Source organism: Trichosurus vulpecula, chromosome 3, assembly GCF_011100635.1.
Source record: "Trichosurus vulpecula isolate mTriVul1 chromosome 3, mTriVul1.pri, whole genome shotgun sequence".
In the NCBI taxonomy this organism is placed as follows: Eukaryota; Metazoa; Chordata; class Mammalia; order Diprotodontia; family Phalangeridae; genus Trichosurus; species Trichosurus vulpecula.
Genome location: NC_050575.1, coordinates 353,087,187 through 353,097,791, shown reverse-complemented (window position 1 = coordinate 353,097,791; position 10,605 = coordinate 353,087,187).

The following is a 10,605-nucleotide window of genomic DNA, read 5'->3' as shown; positions in this document are numbered from 1 at the left end:
GATTTCCACAAGATGTTCAGTTACACATATTCTCCCCATTTCTTTCCTCCCCCAACTCCAAGATGGCATATGTTCTGATTGCCCCATTCCCCAGTCAGCCCTCCTTTCTGTCACCCCACTGCCCGCTATCCCTTTTCCCCTTACTTTCATGTAGGGCAAGATAGATTTCTATGCCCCATTGCCTGTATATCTTGTTTCCCAGTTGTATGCAAAAACAACTTTTTTTTGAACATCTGCTTTTAAAACTTTGAGTTCCAAATTCTCTTCCCTCTTCCCTCCCCAACCACCATCCTAAAGAAGGCAAGCAATTCAACACAGGCCATACATGTATCATTATGTAAAACACTTCCACAATACTCATGTTGCGAAAGACTAACTGTATTTCCCTCCATCCTGTTCTGTCCTCCTTTATTCAATTTTCTCCCTTGACCCTGTCCCTTTTCAAAAGTGTTTGCTTTTGATTACTTCTTCCCCCTACATCCCCTCCCTTCTATTGTTCCCCCTTTTTATCCCCTTCCCCCTATTTTCATGTGGGGTAAGATACCCAATTGAGTGTGTATATTATTCACTCCTCAGGTCAATTCCGATGAGAGCAAGATTCACTCGTTCCCCCTTACCTGCCCCCTCTTCCTTTCCAACAGAGCTTTTTCTTGCCACTGTTATGTGAGATAATTTACCCCATTATATCTCTCTCTCCCTCTCTCAGTATATTTCTCTCATCCCTTAATTTTATTTTTTAGATATCATTCCTTCATGTTCAGCTCTCCCTGTGCCCTTTGTCTATATATATGTATATTCCTTTCTTTCCTTTTCTAGTTCAAGAAGGGAGTAACATACCCTGAAAAGCTTAGAAATCTAACTTGTCCTACGGGAAGTAGGAGGGGAAGGGGGGAAAAAGGGAGTGGGGTGGTCAGAAGGGAGAGGAGAAGTAGCAAGTGGGAAACGGTAAGATAAGGGAGGGGAATAAAGAGGGAGGGTAAACTGAGGAAGGCGGCAGTCAAAAGCAAAACTTTGTCGAGGAGGAGAAGGGGAAAGGGAGAAATAAAAGCATAAACGGGGAATTAAGATGGAGAAAAAGACACAGATAGAAATCATGACTCTGAACGTGCAGGGGATGAACATTCTCATAAAACAGAAGCACATAGAATGGATTAAAAACCATAATCCTACAATATGCTGTTTACAAGAAACGCATTTGAAATGGGATACACATAGGGTAAAGGTAAAAGGCTGGAGTAAAATATATTGTGCCTCAGCTAAAGTAAAAAAAGCAGGTGTAGCAATCCTAATCTCAGACAAAGCAAAAGTAAAGATGATTTACTTAAAAGAGATAAGGAAGGACATTATATCCTGCTAAAAGGCACCATAAACAATGAAGCAATATCATTGCTTAACATATATGCACCAAGTGGTAAGGCATACAAATTCTTAGAGGAGAGGTTAAGGGAGTTACAGGAAGAAATAGACAGCAAAACTATAATATTGGGAGACCTCAATCTCCCCCTTTCTGAACTTGATAAATCTAACCTCAAAATAAAAAAGAAAAAAGTGAAGGAGGTAAACAATTTTAGAAAAGGCACATATGATAGACCTCTGGAGAAAACTGAATGGGGATAAAAAGGAATATACTTTCTTCTCAAAAGTACATGGCACATACTCAAAAATTGACCATGTACTAGGGCATAAAAACCTCACAATCCAGTGCAGAAAAGCAGAAGTAGTCAATGCATCCTTTTCAGATCATGATGCAATAAGAATCATTTTTAATAAAGTACCATGGAAAAATAAGCTAAAAACTAATTGGAAACTAAATAATTTAATTCTAAAGAATGAGTGGGCCAAAGAACAAATCAGAGAAACAATAACTTCATTCAAGAGAATGACAATAATGAAACAACATACCAAAACTTATGGGATGCAGCAAAAGCAGTTCTTAGGGGAAGTTTTATATCTCTAAATGCCTACGTGAATAAAATAGGGAAAGAGGAGATCAATGATCTGGGCATACAGCTGAAAAAGCTAGAAAAAGAGCAAATTGAAAACCCCCAATTAAATACCAAATTAGAAATACTGAAAATCAAAGGAGAGATTAATAAAATTCAAACCAAGAAAACTATTAAATTAAATAAAACAGCTGGTTTTATGAAAAAACCAATAAAATTGATAAACCTTTGGCCAATCTGATTAAAAAAAAGAAAGAAGAAAATCAAATTACCAGTATCAAAAATGAAAAGGGTGAGGTCACCTCTAATGAAGAGGAAATCAAAACAATAATTAGGAATTATTTTGCCCAACTGTATGCCCATAAATTGACAACCTTAGAGATATGGATGAATATCTACAAAAACATAAACTGCCCAGGCTAACAGAGAAGGAAGTGAAATTTCTTAATAACCCCATGTCAGAAAAATAAATTGAGCATGCCATCAATGAACTCCCTAGGAAAAAATCTCCAGGGCCAGATGATTTTACATGTGAATTCTATCAAACATTTAAAGAACAACTAATTCCAATACTTTGTAGACTATTTGAGAAAATAGGTGAAGAAGGAGTCCTACCATATTCTTTTTATGACACAAATATGGTACTAATACCCAAACCAGGTAGACTCAAAACAGAGAAAGGAAATTATAGACCAATTTCTCTAATGAATATTAATGCAAAAATTTTAAATAAAATATTAGCAAAAAGATTGCAGCAACTCATCACAAGAATAATACACTATGACCAGGTAGGATTTATTCCAGGAATGCAAGGGTGGTTCAATATTAGGAAAACTATTAGCATAATTGACCATATCAACAACAAAACTAGCAGAAACCATATGATCATCTCAATAGACGCAGAAAAAGCCTTTGACAAAGTACAACACCCATTCCTATTAAAAACACTAGAAAGCATAGGAATAAGTGGGACCTTCCTCAAAATTATAAATAGCATCTACCTAAAACCATCGACAAGCATTATTTGTAATGGGGATAAACTAGATGCATTCCCAATAAGATCAGGGGTGAAACAAGGATGTCCATTATCACCCCTGTTATTCAATTTGGTACTAGAAACATTAGCTGTAGCAATAAGAGAAGAAGAAGAAATTGAAGGAATTAGAATAGGAAAAGAAGAAACTAAATTATCACTTTTTGCAAATGATATGATTTATCTAGAGAATCCTAGAGAATCAAGTAAAGAAGTACTTGAAATAATAAACAACTTTTGCAAAGTTGCAGGATATAAAATAAACCCACATAAATCCTCAGCATTCCTATACGTTACTGACAAAGCCCAACAGCAAGAGATAGAAAGAGAAATTCCATTCAAAGTTACTGAAGGCACTATAAAATATTTGGGAGTCTATTTGCCAAGACAAACCCAGGGCCTATATGAACATAAGTATGAAACACTTTGCACGTGAATAAAATCAGATCTAAATAAATGGAAAAATATCAGTTGCTCATGGTCAGGCTGAGCTAATATAATAAAAATGACAATTTTACCTAAATTAATCTATCTGTTCAGTGCCATACCAATCGAACTACCAAAAAATTATTTTACTGAGCTGGACAAAATAATAACAAAATTCATTTGGAAAAACAAGAGGTCTAGAGTATCAAGGGTATTAATGAAAAGACATTCTAGAGAAGGCGGCTTAGCCACACCAGATATTAAACTGTACTACAGAGCAGCAGTCATCAAAACTGCCTGGTACTGGTTAAGAAACAGGGGTGTGGATCAGTGGAATAGGATAGGTACACAAGTAGGTGAAATCAACAAGTTTAGCAATCTACTCTTTGATAAACCCAAAGAGGCCAGCTTCTGGGCTAATAATTCACTATTTCACAAAAACTGTTGGGAAAATTGGAAAATGGTAGGGCAAAAACTGGGCATAGACCAATATCTTACACCATATACCAAAATAAAGTCAAAATGGGTTCATGATGTAGGAGTAAAAGCTGATACTATAAGTAATTTGGGAAAGCAAGGAATAGTTTACTTATCAGATTTATGGAAAAGTAAAGAATTCATGACCCAACAAGAGATAGAGAGCATTACAAAATGCAAAATGGATAATTTTGATTATGTCAAATTGAAATGTTTTTGTACAAAAAAAGCCAATGCAACAAGAATTAGGAGGGAAGCAGAAAATTGGGAGAAAATCTTTGCAACTAGTATCTCTGATAAAGGCCTCATTTCTAAAATATACAGGGAACTGAACCAAATATATAGGAATACAAGCCATTCCCCAATTGAGAAATGGTCAAAGGATATGAACAGGCAGTTTTCAGAGGAAGAAATTAAAGCTATCTATAGGCATATGAAAAAATGCTCTGGATCACTACTGATTAGAGAAATGCAAATCAAAACAACTCTTAGATACCACATCTCTCCTGTCAGATTGGCTAAAATAACAAAACAGGAAAATGATAAATGCTGGAAAGGATGTGGGGAAATTGGAACATTGTTGCATTGCTGGTGGAGTTGTGAGCTGATCCAGCCATTTTGGAGAGCAGTTTGGAACTATGCCCAAAGGGCTATAGATAGTTCATACCCTTTGACCCAGCAATACAACTTCTAGGGTTGCATCCCAAAGAAATCACACAAGTGGGAAAAGGACCCATATGTACAAGGATATTCATAGCAGCTCTTTTTGTGGTAGCCAAGAATTGGAAATCAAAGGGATGCCCATCAATTGGGGAATGGCTGAACAAGCTGTGGTATATGAAGGTGATGGAATACTATTGTGCCATAAGAAATGGGGATGATGCAGACTTCGTAACAACCTGGAAAAACCTACACGACATAATGCTGAGTGAGTGGAGCAGAGCCAGGAGAATGTTGTGCACAGCCACAGATATATGGATTCCATGAGGGCCAACCCTGACATACTGCGCTCTTCTCAGCAACCTAAAGTGCAAAGACAACTCCAGGGGAGTCACGATGGAGAATGCTATCTTCATCCAGAGAAAGAACTGTGATGTTTGAATACAGATCGAGGTGCACTACATGTTCGCCTTTTTTGCTTCTCTTTTGTTTTTGTTTATGGGTTGTTGTTTTTTTTTTTGGTTCTGTTTCTTCTTTCTCATGATTCATTCCATTGGTTATAATTCTCCACAACTTGACTAGTGCATAAATTAATTCAATGCGAAGTTATACATGATAGTTATATGAGATTCCATGCCGTCTTGGGGAGGGAGGGGGGAGGGAGTGGAGAAAATCTGGAACTCAAAACTATGTAGAACCATGTGTGGTAAACTAAAAAAAATAAATTAAAAAAATAACATCTTTATTTCTCATAAAGTCACTGTCTTCCACTTGCTCCGATCTAATTTTTAAGGTAGTATTTTCTTTAGCGGTCTTTTGGACCTCCTTTTCCATTTAGTCAATTCTGCCTTTCAAGGCATGCTTCTCCTCATTGGCTTTTTGGAGCTCTTTTGCCATTTGAGTTACTGTGTTTTTTAAGATGTTATTTTTTCTGCAGTATTTTTGGAACTCCTTTAGCAAGGTATTGATTTGTCTTTCATGGTTTTCCTGCAGCACTCTCATTTCTCTTCCCATTTTTTTCTCTACTTCTCTTCCTTGCTTTTCCAAATCCTTTCTGAGCTCTTCCATGGCCTGAGACCAATTCATATTTTTCTTGGAGGCTTTTCATGTAGGCTCTTTGACCTTGTTGATTTCTTCTGGCTGTTTTGATCTTCTTTGTCATCAAAAACAAGATTCTAAAGTCTGAGTCTGTTTTCACTGCCCGAACATGTTTCCAGTCAACTACTTCGCCCTTGAGCTTTTTGTCAGGGTATGACTGCTTATAGAGTAGAGATTACTTTGTCCCAAGCATTAGGGGCTGCCCTGCTGTTTTCAGAGCTACTTCTCCACAGCAAGCTTTGCCTCACTAGCGCTGTTCCTCCCCCAAGAACCACCAACCAGGACCGCTACCCAGATCCAAGCAGGGCAAAGCATGCTCTGCACTCCTGTCCTGATCCACCACTTCATTTCACTCGCTGGGTGGGCCTGCGGCCACAAGCAACCGCAGCTGGAGCTCTGCAAGCAGCCTCAGAGCTGTACCACTTCTGCTGTCCACAGGGCTGGGGCTGACTGCATGCTCCTCTCACTCTGATCCAGCTGTTTTTCCACTGACTTGCTCTGATGTCTGGTGTTTTTGGGTTGAGAAGTCTGGTAACTGCCACAGCTCAATGATTCAAGTCCCCATGGCCTGTCCCACCCGGGTCCTGGTGTGGTTGGTCCTGGCACAGCCCATGCTGGCATGTGCTCCACTCTGCTCCTAGCTCTGTGCAGTAGACCCTTCCCAGTGACCATCCATGCTGTCCTGGGCTGAAGCACTGTTTCCCTCTGCTATTTCATGGGTTCTGCAGCTCTAGAATTGTTCAGAGCCTTTTACTAAGATTTTTTATTTTTAGTTTTCAACACTCAGTTCTGCATGATTTTGGGTTCCATATTTTCTTCCTCCCCCTTGCCTGGGCCAAGACAGAATGTAATCTGGTATATCTTCTACATATAACTTCACATTGAACTTATTTACACAATAGTCAAATTGTAAAGAAGAATTATGACCAATGGTATGAATCATGAGAAAGAAGAAATAAAACCAGAAACAAAAACAAAAGAGAAAAAAAAGGAGGGCAAGCAGTTTGCTTCAATTTGCATTCAGACTCCATAGTTCTTTCTTTGCATGTGGATAGCTCTCTTTATCATGAGTCCTTTGGATTTCTCTTTGAACTTTGTATTGCGGAAAAGGAGAAGTGTGAATTCTATCAAAGTTAGTCATCACAGAATGCATATATCTGTGGTTGTGTATAATGTTCTAGTTCTGCTCTGCTCACTCAGCATTATATCTTGTAGTTTTTTCCATGTTATTATGAAGTCCGTATTTTCCCCATTTCTTATAGCACAATGGTATTCCATTACATTCGTATACCACAACTTGTTCAGCCATTCCCCAATTCATGGGCATCCCCCTCATTTCCAGTTCTTTGCTACTATAAAAAGAGCTGCTATAAATATTTTTGTACATAAGGGTCCTTTTCACACTTGTGTGATCTCTTCAGGATACAAGCCTAGAAGCGGTATTGCAGGGTCAAAGGGTATGCACAATTTTATAGCCCTTTAGGCATGGTTCCAAGTTGCTCTCCAGAATGGCTGGATCAGTTCACAATTCCAGCAGCAATGTAATAGTGTTCCAATTTTCCCACATGCTCCCCAGCATTTATCATTTTCCTGATTTGTCATTTTAGCCAATATGACAGGATAGGAGAGATGTGGTACCTAAGAGATGTTTTGATTTGCATTTCTCTAATCAGTAGTGATTTCGAGCATTTTTTTCATATGCGTATAGATATCTTTAATTTCTTCCTCTGAAAACTGCCTGTTTATATCCTTTGACCATTTCTCAATTGGGGAATGACTTGTATTCCTATAAATTTCGCTCAGTTCCCTGTATATTTTAGAGATGAGGCCCTTATCAGAGACACTAGTTGTACAGATTTTCTCCCAGTTTTCTGCTTCCCTCCTAATCTTTGTTGCATTGGCCTTTTTTTTATACAAAAACTTTTCAATTTAACATAATCAAAATTATCTATTTTGCATTTTGTAATGCTATAGGTTATGTCATGAATTCTTTCCTTTCCCATAAATATGATAGGTAAACTATTCCTTGCTCTCCCAAATTGCTTATAATATCAGCCTTTATTCCTAAATCATGAACCCATTTTGACTTTGTTTTGCTATGTGGTATGCGATATTGGTCTATGCCCAGTTTCTTCCCTACCATTTTCCAATTTTCCCAGCAGTTTTTTTTGTGAAATAGTGAATTCTTAGCCCAGAAGCTGGCCTCTTCGGGTTTATCAGAGAGTAGATTGTTACAGTTATTGACTTCTCCATCTTGTGTACCCAACCTATTCCACTGATCCACCAATCTGGTTTTTAGCCAGTACCAGGTAGTTTTGATGACTGCTGCTTTATAGTACAGTTTAATGTCTGGTATGGCTAGGCCACCTTCCCTAGCATTTCTCCTTATTAATTCCATAGATATTCTAGATCTCTTCTTCTTGCAGATGAATTTTGTTAATATTTTATCCAGCTCTGTAAAATAATTATTTGGTAGTTCAATGGGTATGGTGCTGAATAAATAAATTAATTTAGGTAAAATTGTCATTTTTATTATTTTAGCTCAGCTTAACCATGAGCAACTGATATTTTTCCATTCATTCAAATCTGACTTTATTTGTGAAAAGTGTTTTGTAGTTATGTTCATATAGAGCCTGGGTTTGTCTTGGCAGATAGACTCCCAAATATTTTATAGTGTCTACAGTAACTCTGAATGGAATTTCTTTTTATATCTCTTGCTGTTTTACTTTGTTAGTAATGTATAGGAGTGAGGAGGACTTATGTGGGTTTATTTTATATCCTGCAACTTTGCTAAAGTTGTTTATTATTTCCAGTAGTTTTTTACTTGATTCTCTAGGATTCTCTATGTAAATCATCATATCATCTGCAAAAAGTGATGATAATTTAGTTTTATTTTGCCTCTTCTAATTACTTCAATTTCTTTTTCTTCTCTTATTACTACAGCTAACATTTCTAGTACCAAGTTGAGTAATAGGGGTGATTATGAACATACTTATTTCACCCCTGATCTTATTGGGAATGCATCTAGCTTATCCCCATTACAAGTAATGCTTGTCGATGGTTTTAGATAGATGCTATTTATAATTTTAAGGAAGGCTCAATTTATTCATATGTTTTCTAGTGCTTTTAATAGGAATGGGTGTTGTATTTTGTCAAAGGCTTTTTCTGCATCTATTGAGATGATCATATGGTTTCTGCCAGTTTTGTTGTTGACATAATCAATTATGCTAATCGGTTTCGTAATATTGAACCTGCCTTGCATCCCTGGAATAAGTCTTACCTGGTCGTAGTGTGCTATCCTTGTGATAAATTGCTGCAATCTTTTTGCTAATATTTTATTTAACATATTTCCATCAGTATACCTTACGGAAATTGGTCTATAATTTTCTTTCTCTGTTTTGACTCTTCCTGGTTTGGGTATTAGTACCCTATTTGTGTCATAAAAATAATTGGATAGGACTCCTTCACCTATTTTCCCAAATACTCTATAAATTATAGGAATTAATTGTTCTTTAAATATCTGGTAATATTCACATACAAAACCATCTGGCACTGGAGATTTTTTCCTGAGGAGTTCATTGATGGCTTGCTCAAATTCTTTTTTTGAGATGGGGTTATTTAGAAATTTTACTTCCTTCTCTGTTAGCCTGGGCAGTTTATGTTTTTGTAGATATTCATCGATATCCCTAAGGTCGTCAATTTTATGGGCATACAGTTGGGAAAAATAATTCCTGATTATTATTTTAATTTCCTCTTCATTGGAGGTGAATTCACCCTTTTCATTTTTGATACTGGTAATTTGATTTTCTTCTTTTTCATCTAATTGACCAAAGGTTTATCAATTTTATTCATTTTTTATAAAACCAGCTCTTGTTTTTATTTATTAATTTAATAGTTTTCTTCATTTCAATTTTATTAATCTCTCCTTTAGTTTTCAGTATTTCTAATTTGGTATTTAATTGGAGATTTTCAATTTGTTCTTTTTCTAGCTTTTTCAGTTGCATGCTCAATTCATTGATCTTTTTTTTCTATTTTATTCATGTAAGCATTTAGTAATTTAAAACTTCTCCTAAGAACTGATTTTGCTGCATCCCATCAGTTTTGGTATGTTTTCTCATTATTGTCATTCTTTCGAATGAAGTTGTTATTTCTGTGATTTGTTCTTTGGCCCACTCATTCTTTAGAATTAGATTATTTAGTTTCCAATTCGTTTTTAGCTTATTTTTCCATGGTTCTTTATTACAAATAATTTTTATTGCATCATGATCTGAAAAGGATGATTTGACTACTTCTGCCTTTCTGCACTGGATTGTGAGGTATATATGTCCTAGCACATGGTCAGTTTTTGAGTATGTGCCATGTACCACTGAGAAAAAACAATACATTCCTTTTTATCCCCATTCAGTTTTCTCCAGAGGTTTATCACATCTGCCTTTTCTAAAATTCTATTCACCTCCTTCACTTCTTTCTTGTTTATTTTGAGATTAGATTTGTCAAGTTCAGAGAGGGGGAGATTGAGGTCTACATTTATTATAATTTTACTTTCTGTTTCTTCCTGTAACTCCCTTAACCTCTCCTCTAAAAACATGCATGCTATACCACTTGTTGCATATACGTTTAATAATGATATTCCTGAATTGTTTTTGGTGCCTTCTAGCAGGATATAGTGTCCTTCCTTACCTCTTTTAATTAGATCTATCATTGCTTTTGCTTTGTCTGAGATTAGGATAGTGACCCCTGCTTTTTTTTTTTTTTTACTTTAGTGGAAGCATCATATATTCTGCTCCAGCCTTTTACCTTTACCGAGTGTGTATCTCCCTGTTTAAAATGTGTTTCTTGTAAACAACATATTGTAGGATTATGGTTTTTAATCCATTCTGCTATCCAATTCTGTTTTATGGGAGAGTTCATCCCATTCACATTCACAGTTATGATTTCTATCTGTGTCTTTTTCTCCATCCTATTTCC